The 15,856-nt window shown below is 64.4% G+C and overlaps 1 protein-coding gene across 3 annotated transcripts in view; it reads right to left on the minus strand.

Moving 5' to 3' along the window:
• The window catches only part of PPARA (peroxisome proliferator activated receptor alpha), a 31,650-nt gene extending 16,523 nt beyond the window's left edge, over positions 1–15,127 (minus strand). Inside the window, exons 1-2 of one of the 3 annotated variants that reach the window (XM_037513376.2) lie at positions 15,109–15,127; positions 14,352–14,435 (exon numbers count right to left, since the gene is read on the minus strand). The gene's annotated coding sequence lies outside the window, so the exon portion shown is untranslated. Of the gene's footprint in view, positions 1–14,351; positions 14,618–14,721; positions 14,735–15,108 lie in introns of those variants that run through there. The other 2 variants (XM_037513377.2, XM_037513375.2) reach the window with 2 other exon arrangements.
• Between the last annotated feature and the right edge of the window lie 729 nt (positions 15,128–15,856).

A 15,856-nucleotide genomic window follows, 5' to 3' on the forward strand; every position in this document is an offset into this window, starting at 1 on the left:
GATTTTCTTCTAGACGAATTTTCAAAGATTTCTCTGCATTCTGGATCCTTCGTCCGGTTTACGCTTCCCAGAGTTCCTCTCCGCCGCTGAGAAATTTGTGAACACTTGTGTTTTTATTCTCTTAAAACTGTCTTCTGAAGAGCAACGTTTTCATTTTGATGAAGCTCAACTGTTCACCGTCTCTTCTGCTACCAGTGTCTTATCTGTGGAAACTTTGCCCAAACCAGGGTCACAAAAACCTCTTATGTTTTCTTCTAGAACTTCTTCTGTTTTAGATTTTACACTTAGATCTATGATCTGTTTGGAGTTAACTTTTGTATATGGCTCGGAGTTTGGACCAAAGCCCATTTTGGCCCTTTGGAGAGGACCCCTGGGTCCTCTCAGCATCACGGCGCCCGCCTGTCCACGCGGATGGCGCTAACGCCAGTGCTGCCTGTATCTCCATGCAGCACAAAGTCCTTCTAACTGCTGTTTAAATTTCTTGATCCAGGGCCTCCCCAGGGGTGCAGCGGTTGAGCGCTGGGTTGCAAAGCTGCCCGCAGCCTCTGCGGCGCCGGTTCGATCCCCGGCTGCTCCCCGGCCACCGGAGGAGGGTCCCACATGGCGCGCAGACCTCTCCTGCCGCCCGCTGCTCCCCTCAGCAGTGTCCTTCGGTCCTTCTGCCTGCTCTGCTCCCCGCTCTGGCTCTGGTGAATTCTCTCACCCTCCCGCGCTTCTGCCTGTACCCAGTGCATGTACAAACAAACAAACAAATAAATAAATAAATAAAAATACATGCCTCCAAAAAATTAAATAAATAAATAAATAAATAAATAAATAAATAAATAAATTTCTTGATCCAAAGAAGGGCTGTTTGAAGCATGTCACTTAGTTTCCAAATATCTGGTGATTTTTTCAATCACATTAATATTATTGACTCCCAATTTAATTCCACCACCATCACAAAATCATCTTTATAGGACTTGAATTAAAAAAAAAAAAATGTATGGAGGCTTGTTTATGGCCCAGAACACGAGGTCTCTTGATAAATGTTCCGTGTGCGTTTGCAAGTAATGTAAATGCTGCGGCTGCTGGGCGAAGCGCTCTCTGAAGACGGCAGTTGTATGTGAAATACCAGATATCGTGACTTTGCCTTGTTCCATGCAGCATAGTTTTGTGTCCCTGTGACTGTTCTTGAGCTTTGTCCTGGGGTGCAGCGGGAAGAGCCTGCTCCTCCAGGATCTCACTTCCGAGACCCGCGCGCCAGGCCCACGGCGTCTCAGTGCAGAGTGGCCCGTCCCTACTACTGAGCCAGGCCCGGCCGAGCAGCCCATCCCATTCCCCCAACGCCCTCAGGCTGGCAGGAGGAGACAGGCCCAGTTCCCAGCCCTGGTGAGCACCAGGCACTATTCCTGGCGCCCTGCAGACCTGGCACTGCTCCCGCTGACCCTCTCGGATGGCTCCTTTCTTGGCCTCAAGCGGTCCTGCTCGCACGCACACAGCGGTCAGCGCCCAGCTGGCCTCCGGAGCGCCTCTGGAGAGGGCTAGACGCCTTGGTCTCTGGACTCTCGGCTGTTCCTCAACCAAGAGGATCAGCCAAGCCCTGCCCGGCCCCCCTCGGCACCGTGGCCTGGGGACCCCCCAGCGCATCACCCCCTTGCTTGCTCTTGCCTGACAGCTCTCGGATCATTCGCTGCCTGGCGTCCAGGGCCGTGGCACACATGGTTCCATCCATATGCCTGGGTTTTGGCTATTTCATGCAGGGGGACTGACCAGTCCCTGCTATTCCGTCTGGGACAATGGAGTCGATCGTTCTCACATTAAAAAAATAAGCTGGCTACAAGGCCACAGGCAGCGCGTCTCCATTTTCTAAAATCCACGACCCCTTCTCATAAGGAGAAATATTTCATATTTTTCTGTAAGAGCGTTTTAAATTTCCAAGTAAATACGTCCTGCGCGCTGTACCATAGACTGCGCTGCGCTATACTGCACCTTTTGAATCGACTCCCTCCTCAGAGGCCAGGCTGAGCTTCGTAGGGTGGATACTTGAGCTCTGGAACATCTCCTTGGTGTAAACCCGAGATCCAGACTGAGTTCTTGGCGCTAAGCCCCAAACTCTCATACACCCCAATATTCGCAATCTTGCTATGCCCCTTTGGGTAAACACCTGCAGCCCACGTGCCCACCCACCGAGTGTGGGCGTCCAGGTCCCCACAGGGACCCTGGGCCGCAGTTGGGCAAGAAGAGACCCGGGGCAGACAGGAGACTCCAGGGTCTCTGGTTGTTTCTTCCATACGAGCGAATCTACAAAGATTGCAAACGTCAAGAAGGAAATTAAGTCCAACCCGGACGGGGGTGAGCCAGGAGCGACGTCTGGAGACAGGCAGGCCGGTCCTGATGGTGGCAGTGACGCTCCTGCCGGTCCCAGCGCTGGGCCTCGTCTCGTCCGCTGACCCTCCTTGTGATGGAGGTCGGGCCGGCGCCTCGGTGGCCCCGCGGCCGCTGGAGCCCAAGGCAGGGACTGACCCCGGGGCCTCTGCGTCGCCTGGGCCATCCGGGAAGGGCCACGCATTTCCTGCCTGGACCAGAGGCTCCAGATCACACGCTTCCGCGCGAGCCCACACGACAGAGAGAAGGCGACGGAAAACACGGACGCGGCCCCTTGACAAGAGGTGGGAGGAAAAGCGTGAGCCACGCGGGCCTGCCACGGTGTCGCGGGTGGACAGCACTCAAGGCGCCGACGTCAGTGACCGTGGCCCGAGCCCTGTCCAGGGCCGGCCGCACTGCCCCCCTCTCCAAAGCCACAGGAGGAAAGAGACGGGCAGTGACCAGGACGGCGAGGGCACGGGGCCACCTGCACAGGGGCAGCAGTGCGATTTCCTGCTGTCAAGGAAAGTTCTGCATAAACTAAGAGAAGCAGGAGCCTCCCAAGGACTGGCTCCCGGGGCCCAGAGCTGGGGAACTGCGGGAGGAGACGCCCATGTTTCAGGGTCACTGATCACTGCCCCTCCCCCCCGGGGCCCCACTGGGGAGCGCCCAGGACCCGGCAAAGCAGCCGCCTTCCACAGGCGCCTGGGCTGCCCCGCCAGCCGGGAGCGCGGCCGAGGCCGGAACAGCTGTCAGCGCGCCCCGGGGTGACCTCGCCTTTTATGTCTGCAAAGAGGTGCAGCTTAGGGTCCCGGGGACAGTCCGGTCTGCTTGTTGGCTGTTTTGAAAGACTGTTTTCCTCCTAAATCAGCTGCCTCCGTCCAGTGTCACAAGCTGTGCCCTCCCCCTGCACCACCTCCCCCTCCCGCCTGGACGCTGGCCCTCGCCCCGCCCCCAGGGCCGGCTGCCAGGCACGTCCACAAGGGCAGACCACCCTCTGCCGGGGGCCCGGGAACAGCACGGGTTCTGGACACCTGAATTTGCAGGGAAGGAAAAAGGCTGAGGACAGGAGCCTCCCAGGTCCGACGGGCTGGGATGAAAGCCCCGGTGCTCCTGCCCACACGTCCCCCTGCCCCGGCCCCTGCCGCACAGCACACCCCTCAGGTCCACCGGGAGCCCAGCAGAGCCCTCGCTCAGCAGGTGCCCCCAAGGCGCTCCCGGCAGCTCTCCTGGGGACGTCCTGTTCTCCCTGCCCAGGGCAGTCACAGCTGTCCTGTTCCTCCCTCGAGCCTGGCCCGGCTGCTGACGCACCGCCCCCCTCCGGGCCGCTGTCCGCGGGGCCCCTGCCTCGCCTGCTTCCACCCTTCCTCAAGGAGCAAGCCCCCGGCCCCTGCGGCGCCCTCACCCTCCTGGTGCCCCTGACCTGCTCCAGCTGGTGCCCCTGACCAGCTCCACCAGCTCCTGCCCGCCCTGCCCCCCAGCACTGAGAAGCCCCAGACGCACCACGTGTGACGGCTCCAGCTCCCCGTGTCCCCCACAGACCCTGTTCTGGCCCAAACACACCCCTTAGCCTCTGCCGGGCGCCTCCTGTGTCCACACCCTTTCCTGCTCCCCTGCCTGGACGCCTCCCGCCCCCACACATTTTAAGAGCAGAACTTCGCAGGCCCCCCTGCACCGGCAGGCATCCGACGGGTACCGGCTGGAGGAATCCAGCTGGGTGCTGAATCCTGAACGCCGTCTCCCTTACACGCCCCCCGCCCCACCCCCGCCATTGCAGGTAACCACTTGAGCGTCTAAGGAGAGGGTCCACCGACCCTCGAGGGCAAAGACCGGGTGCAGAACAATCGCTTTTGTAAAGAATCCAGGATGAACGACTTACAGTGACAAGAAGGCCTTGCAGGGAGCAGAGCAATCTGGGTAAGAAAAAAATGCAGCCCCTGCTGTAAAGCCCCCGAGGGGCATCTAAGACAGGTGGGGGGGAGCGCACTTGGGGCCTCATGCCACGTACGTTACGGTTGTCGTCAGCTGTGCTACGTTGCTCTCACACCTGCCCACGAGTACGTACGTAACTTCAGTTTTTGCATTTTTTAGGTTTATAATTTCCCCTTGGCTGCTTTTTAAGTCAATATTATTTCTCAATAAAACAATTTCTAGGGCTCTGCAAACTCCCCAATCCTATGTCAGCTTCTTCACGATGCTCAACAAGATTGTGCCTAAGCCTGGCACCTGCCGTCACGGGCCTGTTTCTGTCGCCTGTTGTTCCTGTTGACTCCGGCCGTCTCCCTCCTGCCCTCGCTGGCTCTTCAGCGCCATCGCCGTGCCCTCACCCGGCCTGGCACCGCGGGACCAGAGCAAGGGTCACGCAGCAGAAATGAGGCCAAGGGATTTTACTTCTGAATGACAAATTTATAACTACCCCGTGACCTTTGCCATTTTCTGTCAAACATTTGAAACTTCCTTATCATGAGCGGTTAGCGTACTGAGGGAAAACGAAAGACTAGTATTTATTTCTAGTCTGTCAGCGAAGCATTACAAGCCTCGAGAGTGGACGTGCCTTAGTCCACGTCAGAGGCCTGTGGAGAGCAGGTCCCCAGCTTGCTGTCCTCGCTCCGTGCAGCCACGCCGCAGGGCGGGCGCGTCCCAGGCTCCAGTGGCCGCCGTGCCCCCAGCCACATCCAGATGTTCCTGACATTTCATGCTCCGCGCTTCTGATGCCATGACACAGCCCAGCGCCCCTCCGCGTGAGCAGCTCTGCCAGGTGCCTGCGTCTCCTCCATCACAGCCACGATCCCACGCACGCCCATCAGTCCTTCAGCTGTCCAGGTTCCTCCGGCCCGTCCAGGGCCTCCTGGAAGCTGCTCCTACCACGGTCAGTTACTCTTCCCACAACCCTGGTTTTGTTTGGTTGTGGTTTTACTTCCAATGCTGGTTTTCATTGATTTGCTGCACTTTTACCTTCTTGGCCGATTCCACCGTGACCAGGCCACCTGCTCTGCGGCTGGGAAGGAAGCGGAGCGTGGCCACGTGCTCTGCTGTCGGCGTGGGCTGAGTGGCAGACGCAAGGGCCAGTCAGAGGAGGCCGACTTCGAGAGGAGCCACGGGATCGGTCACTGGCCCCACACGGTCTCTCAATGCCCAGGGCTTGTGGCGGGAGAGCTGGGGGTGGAGACCACAGCTCCGTGGGACGTGTGCACCGCGGCCGTGTGCCCAGCAGGACAGCCTGTGTTTGAAAAGCCGCCCATGGGAACCGAAACCGGGACGAGGCTTTGCTCCTCGGAGGTGATACCGTCTGCTCCAGGCAGCAGAAGCCCCAGCAACTAGGGCTCACATCCGCCCAACCCCGAGGACTGTTAGTCCAGAGCAGGCAAGTGGGCTGACTTCCAGTCCCCTGTAGCTCCCGGGGCAGTTCTGGAGGTCAGAACCCAAGGTCTGGGGTGCTAACTGGGTCTTGCCTTCTAGAGACTTTGCATGTGAAGTCTGGCTCCGGCCCCGAGGAGGTGCGACTGTGCTCCTCAGCTGCTTCTCCCACAAACTGGCCAGTGTCCCAGGGGCGAGCCGGCCCCAGGTGGCAGGTGTCCATCTTCTCTGACCCGAGCCTGGCCCCTCGTGGGCACTCTGGGGCTCAGCATTTGCGCCTTCCCAGCTCCTGGGGTGCAGGCGCCGCGGGCCTCCCTGCCTTCCTGCTTCTGAATCAACCCCCAGCTGCAGGTGTTTGCCCGCGTCGCGGTGCGGAACAGGGACCTTCCTCTTCACTTTTGCCCCCGTGCTCCAAACAGAGCTCACGTCGGAAATAGCCCAGGTCGGTTCCAGACGCCCTCGAGAGAGCGAGCAGCAAGCTAACGTGAGTCATGTGAACTTGTCTGCTTCCTGCGGCAAATGAAAGTTATGTCTACACCACGCGTAGCCCACTAAGCGTGTAGCATTTAGGTCTAAAAAACAAGGCTGAATCTTAACTTAAGAATGCCTCATTGCTGCAAGTTGCCACCCTCCCCTGAGCCTTCAGCGAGCCCCAGTCTTTTCCATGGTGGGGGCCTGCCTCCACCTGGGGGTGCTGACCGGCCAGGGTGGAGGTGGCCGGAGGTCTGGGTGGCCGCGGTGATTTCTTACACTAAGACAGTGACGTTTGCCACGTCGGTCAAGTCTCCCTTTTTTGAAAGGTTCTCCGCAGCTGGTGACGCTGTGTGACGGCTCTAACCTCCCCCCCAGGAGCCGACCCCCACCCCCACGCTGTCTGCTCCCCGAGCTCCCGTCCTGCTCTGCGGCATCTCCACGGCATCTCACCCGGGAGCAGAACCCTCTGGAAAGCCCACCCCGGCTCCCCCGGAAGCAGCCACGTCCCCCGCTCCAGTCTGCTCCTCCCCACCCACTCCCCACTCCGGCTCCCACCATCCCTAGCACCGAACTGCCCCTTCGAGGCCGGAGCCCCCTTGGTCATCCACGAGGCTGGGCTCGCTCCCTCCGGCTCCTGCTCCCGCTGGCACTTCGGGCTCCTCCATGAACCACAAGTGTCCTTCCCGGCCTGGCCCCCGCGCCCCGTCCGGGCGGCCTCCCCTTTTCTCTGCCCAAATCCATCAGAGTCGCTGTCTCTGCAGCCACCGGGGGCGAGGCGCCCTTCCCTCATGGCAGCTCTTGAAAGTCAGCGTCCCCGGACCTGCGGACGAAGGACGCCCCCGCGGCGGAGAAACTCGGGCAGCGGACGTGCGGCGGCCACGCGCTCCAGGCGGCAGGAAAGCAGAGCCGCGGGCAGTCGGGGTGGTGGGGAGTCTGCCCGCGAGCCTGCGGCTTCCAAGGAACCCGGACACTGGAAGTCGACGACGACCCCTAAGAGTTACGTGACGGCTCTTTCAGGTTCTCCCCACGCTCCGGCAACTCAGGAACGCGGCTGCCCGCCTGCTTCAGCCGAGCCAACAGCCACGGAGCCCAGGAGCCGCTCAGGCCCCTCCAGCCCACCCCGCTGGCAGCGTGTTCGGGACACGGCCCCAGGGCTCAGCTGCTTTGCATCTACGAGGACAACAAGGCCGCGTCTGGCGAAAGGCACGGCTTCCGGAATGCGAGCCATTAGCCGCACGACTAGAGTTAATATTCACCTAAGATTTAAAAACTGCTGACCTAAGTGGGTCAAAAGGATCGCACTTGAGCACTTAACGCTGCTAAGATAATCATCAGAAGAGCTCCACGGCCTCTGAAATTCGGTGGATGTTTCTTTTTCCTCCCTCCCAGCTCAGCTGCTGTAGTGACAGGAAGGCCTGGCTTTCAAAGACAAACGTTTATGGGATGTCAGGCAGAGGGCCCGCGGGGCTGGCTCCCGGCCGAGGTGCCGGCCCTGCGGAGCTGGGGGCAGCCGGGCGCCCCACCCTCCTGCGGGCTCTGCACGCCGTGGCCGCCTGCTCCCGCTCCCGGCCGCCTCCTGGCCTGCAAGCCTTATTGTCACGTGAGGCTGAGCTTTCCCGCGGCAGGAGAGCTGCTTCCCGGCACTCGGAGCAGCACCTGGCACACAGTGGGGCTCAGCGAAGGTCTTCGGGGTAAAGGACGAACTCGGGCGTGCGTGAGACCGGCCGCCGCAGTCCGGGCAGGCTGTCCAATCAGCGGGACCACACGGGGCCGGGGGGACTGAGGCACAGAATTCCCCCTCCAGCTGGGGGGGACCAGGAGGGCTTCATAGAGGAGGTGGCCTCTGATTAAGCCTGGAAGGAATCCCAAAGGGAGGGCAGCCCCCAGGCCTCCGGCAGCCTGACCAGGTGATGGTGTGGAGGGTGCGTGGCCATCGCCTCCCGGGGCCGCCACTCCCGAGGGTGCACCCTTCATCGGGCCCCTGCAGAGGGACACCAGCCCGCGCCTGGAGGGACGCACCGGGGTGCTGGACGCGGTGTCAGGGAGAGCCAAGCTGGTGCGCAGATCTGGGAGGCCCCCTGGAGAGTGGCCGTAAGCTGAGCCCTGCAGGGTCCAGGCTGGGGTGCAGGGAAGGGTCGGGCCAGGGGCTCGCAGGCATAAGGGAGGGCGTGAGTGCAGCCGGGCAAGCCTCTGTTGTCTTTGGACGCCGATAACTCGGGGTGTCCTATTGCGGCTGGAGCAGGCACCTCGAGCTTGAGTGGCCGTGTGGCCGGACGGCAAGCCAGTATTCGCCCCATCAGAGGCGAGGAGGCAGCGGACAGAGACTCCGCGCGGGCTCAGGCGCAGCGTCTGACGTCATGGTGGGGCCGCTCGCGGGCATGCAGGACCATCTGGGCGGCCAGAGCCGGGTGTGGAGCCTCTGAGAGCGTGGGTGGCGATGTCGCCGAGGCGCGGGTGCTGGGCCTGGCCGCGACGGAAGCGCACGGGCCTCGGCGGAGGTGGCCAGGCTGGGCCCAGTCCGGCGCAGGGAGAAGGCAAGCCGGGGCGCTCCAGGAAGGTGCACCCTCAGAAAAACGCACGTCCACCCTGGACCCTCCCTAGCCTGGCCGCTTCCCTTCGCGTGGTGGATGCGGGCGGCGGCTGTCTCCCGGGACAGGTGGCCGGAGGGCCCCACAGAGGCGGCGACTTCACGTGAGATTGCACGGTGCGGCAGGAACCAGGCGCTCAGTTCCCAGGCGTCTGCGCGGTTTCCTCCGGGGCTGCTCGCCGCGTCCACCAGGCCTGGCCCGGGGCCGGCCGCCCTTCTCTCTGGGGTGCCGTCTAGGAGGTGGGTCATCCGGCTCGAGGGGAGCCGCTTCTGCCGCTCTTGAGCAGCTCTGGGCTGGGCTGGCCCCGCGGCTCTGCCCCCGGGACCGCTTGCCCGCGCCTCTTCCCTCCAGGGCCCTGTTTGCCTGCGGCCCGCGCCTCTGCAGGCTCCGCGACCACCCGCCGTCCTTGAGTGTGGTTAAACGTTCACCCCTGGAGCCTTCAGACCGAGACGCCAGAGCTGGCTTTGTCAGACGCACCCGAGGGAAGACGCCAGAGCGGGGCGACGCCACGCGCAGTGTCCAGAGCGAGGCAAGCGCCGTGTTTCTCTCGCCTCACGTCCGCCAGACCCGCGACTGCGCTGGACTCACAGGCAAAGTCCGGCCCTGGAGGCGCCTCTGCCCTTGCTCTGTGGCCCGCCTCCCGGGCACCCGGCCTCCCTCCCTCCCCAGGCCAGCCCTGCGCCGGGCCGGCCCTCCTGTCCCTCTCGGGGTGGTCATCTTGGGTTTGCGGGGTGTTCCGGCTGCAGCGGCTGTCTCATCCCCATTTGTGATCAGTCTCTGCTCCAGATCCCGGCCCCCAGCGGTCAGTGCGCCCCCACCAACCTTCTCCTCCGGGTCTGAACCCTCCTTTCCAGGCGTGGACAGACGTTGGGCACCGAGCGCCCGCCCAGGGCCACCGCCTCACCCGCTCTCTCCACGCGGCTTTGCCGGGCTCGCGAGGGACATCAGCTTCACCCGCAGCCCAGAGCCCGGCCCCGTCTCTCCACTTCCAAGCCCTCCTCTGACACCAGACGCTCCATTAAGCAGCTGCCTTCAAATTAAAATCTTTGCACGACGTAACTTTTTTATTAAAATACTACTCGTCTCCATCAGGACTCTCTGCTGAGCAGGAAGTCAGGCTTGTCCTGAGGACGTGAGAACCCCGGGGCCGGCGCCCCTCTCTCTGCAGAAGGCTCTGACCGTGGGCCACTGGGGCAGCGCAGGGCCCTGGGCTGCGATCGCTCGGGGCCGTCTGCAGACCAGGCTGAGGTGTCTCCCAGGTCTGCTGGCAGAGCCCGACGTCTTCCATCTTCCGTGTCAGGACAGTCGAGCTGAAACCCGACACCAAGCAGGCGGAAGCAGGTGGTTTCCACCCTGAAGAACTTCCACCAAAAGATGGCTCTATTCAAGCCAAACCGCCAGTTTCTCGCAACAGCTTTCCCTCTGAACAGCACTTACGATAATCCCGCCCCCGACAGCGGAGGCGGTGGACGGCAGGCGGGCGGGGAGGACACGAGCCGCTCACCGGCCCCACGAGACGAGACCGCGGTGGGGACTGAACGCGTCTGCGCTGGCTGCGGCGGAGGGGATACCGCACGGCGCCCAGGGAGAGCTCTGAAAACGCTCCCCAAAACTCTTCTGGTAAGCACCCACCATTCACACGCAGGTAACCGAAGACAGCCTGCGTCCCCACAGCCAAAATGGGGGTGCCGCCCGCTCCTGCAGCCCCTATTTCCACGCGGCGCCCTCAGTGTAACCCTGCACTTAAATGCCCCAGGCAGGCTGACAACCGGCTTCTCGGAACATTCTAGAAAGGACACAGCCACACGCCCGCCGCCACACAGCTGCGTCCCTGTCACGGGCCTGTGATGGGTCACCCGGCCTGGGGGTGACCCAGCCACCGCGTGTTCCGAGGGCCTCCTCCCGCGACAGCGAGGGGCCAGGCCTGCACTGTGCTGGGCGACGCTGCCCTTTCCAGTCCCCCTGTGGGCATGCTGCCCCACGGACAGCGCCTCCTCGCCTGCTGTTCCAGCGCCCGCTCTACCCGGGCTGCCTCCTCCACGGGGCCGCAAGCGGACAGCGAAGCAGGTAGGTCAGAATGGAAACGGCCGCTCCTCTGTTTGCAGATCTCTTAAAACTGAGCAAGGTAAAGGCCAGGGGTGCGTGTGAGTCCTGGCACAGGAGGGCCCCGGATCAGGCCCTCTCCCCTGGCTCCTGGCATCACTGGTCCAGCCGGAGGCGGTGGCCCTGGCGTCCCAGCCCAGCACGTCCCGACGCACAGGGTCAAATGCGCCTCTGCCCTGCCGCTCGGTTGTTTGGGTCTGAAGCCCCAAGCTGGTGGAAAGACAGACGCGGCACTGAATGCCATCCCGGGCCAGCTCACGAAAAGCCGAGGGGGGACCTGCTAGACCCCAAACCCGGCGGGAACAGGAACAGCATCACTTCAAGAACAGCGGCACCTTCAGAGCACTGATGTGGGGAGAACGGGGGAGGGCCCAGGCGTCCACCCCAGCCCCGTGGGCCCTGCTGGGAGGACGGTTCCCTCGAGGCCAGGGCAGTGGCAGGATGCCCAGGGCTCCTCAGACGCAGGCAGCTCGGGGAGTGCCGTGGCCAGCCCCCACCCACACCCGGGACTGTGGACGTCCAGGGCTGTTCAGAAACACCTGAATTCAACACGGCTGACCACGTGTTTCTTCAACAAACACGACCCGTTCGTGGGCAGAAACACGCTCTGCCCGCTGCAAGCAGGCCCTGGCAGGCGACACAGATGCAGGGGCCCGGGCACCACCACGGTGGGCACGCATCCCCTCCCAGGATGAGGGGCGGCCCTCGCTCCCTCCTGTCCCTCTGGGGCAACAGGACTCGGCATCTCTGCTAGGCAGGGCCAGGCCTCCCTGCACCCTCTCGAACAGGAAGGCCAGCGGTGAGGATGCTGGGCGGGTGGTTCTTTCTGAAACCTCTGAAAAGTCACAAAATGGTCAGAGCGCAAGTCACCCAGGCGGAGGGGGGCACAGGCCGGGGTGTCCTAGGAGCCCCCCAGGCTGAGATGGTTTTTCCTGTTTTATAAAGAATCTCCAGGAAGCCACCGCTGGTCAGCACCCCCCTTCAGAGAGGCGGGATGGAGAGGAACTGTTGTTTTTTTTTTTTTAAAGATTTATTTATTTATTTACACAAGCACTGGGCACAGTCAGAAGCGCGGGAGGGTGAGAGGATTCACCAGAGCCAGAGCGGGGAGCAGAGCAGGCAGAAGGACCGAAGGACACTGCTGAGGGGAGCAGCGGGCGGCAGGAGAGGTCTGCGCGCCATGTGGGACTCTCGCCCTGTGGCCGGGGATCGAACTGGCGCTGCAGAGGCCGCGGGCAGCTTCGCAGCCCAGCGCTCAACTGCTGCGCCACTGGGGAGGCCCGAGAGGAACTGTTTTCTGATGAGAAAAATGTCAGTTTGGGGCCTCCCTGGGGGACTACGGGCTGAGTCTCAGCGCTGTCACCACTGTGGCCTAAGTTCGATCCCCAGCCAGGGAGCTGACCCAAATCGGGGGGCAGACCTCTCCTGTCTCCCCGCTGCTCCCCTCAGCAGTGTGTCTCAGTGGATCCGCCTGTTCTGTTCCCCACTCTGTCTCTGGTGAGTCCTCTCACCCCCCACACCTCTGGCCTGTACCCCAGCTCTTCTACACAAAATAAATTAAAAAAAAAAGAAAGTTGGGGAGGGGGGCAGGATGCCGGCCTGGCAGCAGCAGCGACCACATGAACCCCAATTTCTTGACAGGCCACCTGCAGCCTCTCCCCCATATCAAGCCGTGTCTCGGAGGCATGTGGGATTACCTGGGACTTCTCCTCATGCTACACGCTGCTCTCAAAACAAACGCAGCTGGACCACAGGCTCCTGGGCGGGGCTGGCTCCCGAGAGCAGGCCAAGCGGTCCCAAGGACATGGCGCTCCAGACGCCACGGTGCCACAGCCGCAGACGCCGTGACGGGACTCCGGCCGCAGAGAACGCACACCCTCGAGGGGGAGCACATGCGCACAGGTTGTGTTGTTCCCCACAGAACTCTCTGGAGAATTCATGTGATGTTCCTCTCCCTAAGAGGTTCCTACCAAGCCACAGAAACACTTGGGAGACGAAAGCAATTCTTCTAAAGAACCAAAAGACCTCCAGGTCTCCTCCTATCTGGTTCTTCTAACGGAGCACCAAGTCGGAAATTAAAATTCTCCACCCCGAGAGCGCCCGGGGGTGAGGCTGGAGCTACTTAAACAATGAACAGAAGAAACACCTACAGCGTCTGTCTACCCCCCAAATGGAAGCGACACCCTGTTTCAAAACGTCTGTGAGGCGTTCAAAAGACACACTGGATACGGAGCTGCCAAAAGAGCAATCAAAGCCAGAGGCCCTCAGGCGCCAGAGGTGAGCGGAGACTCTGCAGGCAGCAGACCAGCAGGACGGCCCCGGACGGGCGTGGGCAGGGACGGCGCTGGTCAGGCGCAGGCCGAGGTCGGTTTACGCTAACCCATGAAGCACTTTAGTGACTTAGAAGAAACGGCGCAGAGAATCCCTACTAGGAAAGCACCGGTGCCCGCGGGCAGCGCCGGAAACGGGAAAAGCCGGCGCCCACGCTCGGAGCAAGACGGCGGGACACGGCGCCCCTCGCTGCACCCGGGTCTCCACCTTTTAAGACGACGATGATCATCCCTAAGTTTCTCTTTTATACTCTGACGTGGAAGTCTGCTGGGCAAGCAGACCCTGGGCGCAGCGGGCGGGCGCGGCAGGCAGGGCGCTGAGGGCGCGCCTGCAGGGTGGCCCCGCGAAGGACGGAGGGGCTGCCACGGCGACGGTGCACCCGGGGCGGGACGCGGGCCTCGCAGCGGGTGCCGTGCAGACACACTTCCCCGCACGGCCGAGCTCTTTTTCGTGGCCTAATCGTCACGAAGCACAACACGCGTCGCGTCTACACAAAAGACACGTTTTCTCTCCCCTGGGCTCTCGCGACGGCTCACGCGGGCCGTGTTCAAGAATCGACAGCGCCTAAAAGTTTACACGCTTGACCCACGGGGCTGGTGAAAAGCGCTTTGGATGACACGGGATGACTTTTCTTCTCCGAGAGGTGAGAAGACAGGAGAGAGCATTTGTCCTGCAGTCGACCCCTCTGCAACGCTGGGGACCTTCACCCGGATCACGGGCCCTCGGTGGGCGGTGACCACTGCCTCTGTCCCCGCGGGCCCCGCTCCGGCTCTCCCTGCCCCGCGAGGCCGGGCGGAGGCAGCCCGTCTCCACGCGCCATCTGCAGGGGCTTCCAACTAGAAATACGGCGGGGGCTGGAGCAGCTCCTACCTGCCGGGCCCCTGCAGCGCCTGCTAAGTAGCAACATCCCAACACCCGCAGCCACACCGCCCAGGCCTGGACGGCGGGGAACCCCGCGCCAGAAGGGGCTCCAGTGACGCTGATGCAGCGGCGCGGAGGGACAGGGACGCCACCGCCCTCACTTCACTTTCCAAGCTGACAACGGGCTGCAGGGCGTCGGGAGTAATAATTAACCCCCGGCGCGAGTCAGCAGCGCCGGGAAGCAAACACTCAGCCCGGCCGGGAACCAGGGGAAGCAAATCTCTTATTTACCTGCGGCTGCTCGTCTGGGTGCTGGGCTGGTGTCGCCTCCGGGTTCCTGGCGGGATGAGGGGGTCCCTCGCGTCAGCCGCGGCTCTGAGGAGGGACAGGAGGAAGCGATCGCGCCGTGTCCTCTGGACTCGCCCCAGCGCCACGGGAGGGGAAAGTCACGGTGACCCGCCTCTTCCCTGGCCCCGGTCCAGGGTCGTTCCCAGGGAAACCCTGAGCTTCTCCGCCCCCCCAAGCCGGGCGCACCCCCTTCCCCAGCCGGAGGGGGCCGGCTGGGGAGGGAGCGGCTGGGGTTGGGGAGCGCAGCCCCCAGGCTCTGCGGCCCCCGCCAAAGCCAAGACCTCATGCGCCGCGAACTTTTCTTGGAAAGAACCTTGACATTTGGGCACATTCTCTCTCCTGCAAGCCCAGCGGCGAGGCCGGGGCGCACCAGCCCCCGCCGGGTCCCCGGGCCCCGCGGCGGAACCGGCCCTGGGCCTCCGCCGGCGCCGGCCGCGCGCCCCCCCAGCCGCCCGCCCGCCCGCCCGCCCGCCCGGGGCGCCCTGGGCGCGGCCGCCGAGGAGCCCGGCCGGGGCTCGCCGCGCCGGGGCTCGCGGGTCGGGGCGCCGGGCGCCGCGGGGGGCTCCGCGCAGGGCGCGCCGCCGCGGGAACCGGCCGGGCCGTCGGGCGCGCCGCGCCGGGGGCCGCTCCGTCGGGCTTCGGGGCGCGTCCCCGTCGGCGACACCGCCGCGGCCGCGCCCCGGCCCCCTCCAGGCACGACCTGCGGACCGGCGCCGGGTCCCGGCTCGACCTTCGCGCCGCCCCTGCCCGCCGGCTGCGGAGGCCGCCGGGACGCCGGGCCCGCCCCGCGCGCAGGAGGCGGGCCGGGGGCGGCCCCTCGCCGGGGTCCCGCGCCGCCCGGAGCGCACCTCGCCCTCGGCCCGGCCCGCGCCCCGCGCCCGCGCATGCGCCGCCGCCGCCCCGCCCGCCGCGGGGGCCCGGGGGAGCCCCGGCCCGCACCCCGCCGCCGGCGCCTGGGCCGCGCTCGCGCCGTGGGGCCCGCGGGGCCCGCCCCGGCCGCCCCCGCGCCCCCGCCCCCGCCCGGGCCGCCGCGCCCCCGGCCCGGCCCGCCCCCCGCGCCCCCCGCGCCCGTGCCAGCCGCGCCCCCGCGGCACGCGCCGCCCCCGGCCGCCCCCCGCCCCCCGCGCGGACACACCCCCGGGCGGCCGCGCCCCATTGGCCGCGCGCGGGGGCGGGGCGGGGCCGGGCCGGGCTCCGCCGCGTGCGCCCGCGCCGGGGGGAAACTGAGGCGGGGCCGGCCGGGCGCCCCTCCCCGCCGCCGGGCCGGGCCGCGGAGGCCGGGGGCGGGCGGGCCGGGGCCGCCGAGGCGCCCGGCGCGGGCCCGGGGCGGGGGAGCCGGGCCCGAGCCGCTGCGGAGACGCCACAGGTGGCGGGGCCAGGGCGAGGCCGCAGTCGGGCGAGGGGCGCGCGCCCGGCCGCCAGCGCCGACCACCCGCCCCCGCCGCGGC

Source organism: Talpa occidentalis, unplaced genomic scaffold, assembly GCF_014898055.3.
Source record: "Talpa occidentalis isolate TD23 unplaced genomic scaffold, MPIMG_talOcc4v2.1 talOcc4.16, whole genome shotgun sequence".
Classification (NCBI taxonomy): Eukaryota; Metazoa; Chordata; class Mammalia; order Eulipotyphla; family Talpidae; genus Talpa; species Talpa occidentalis.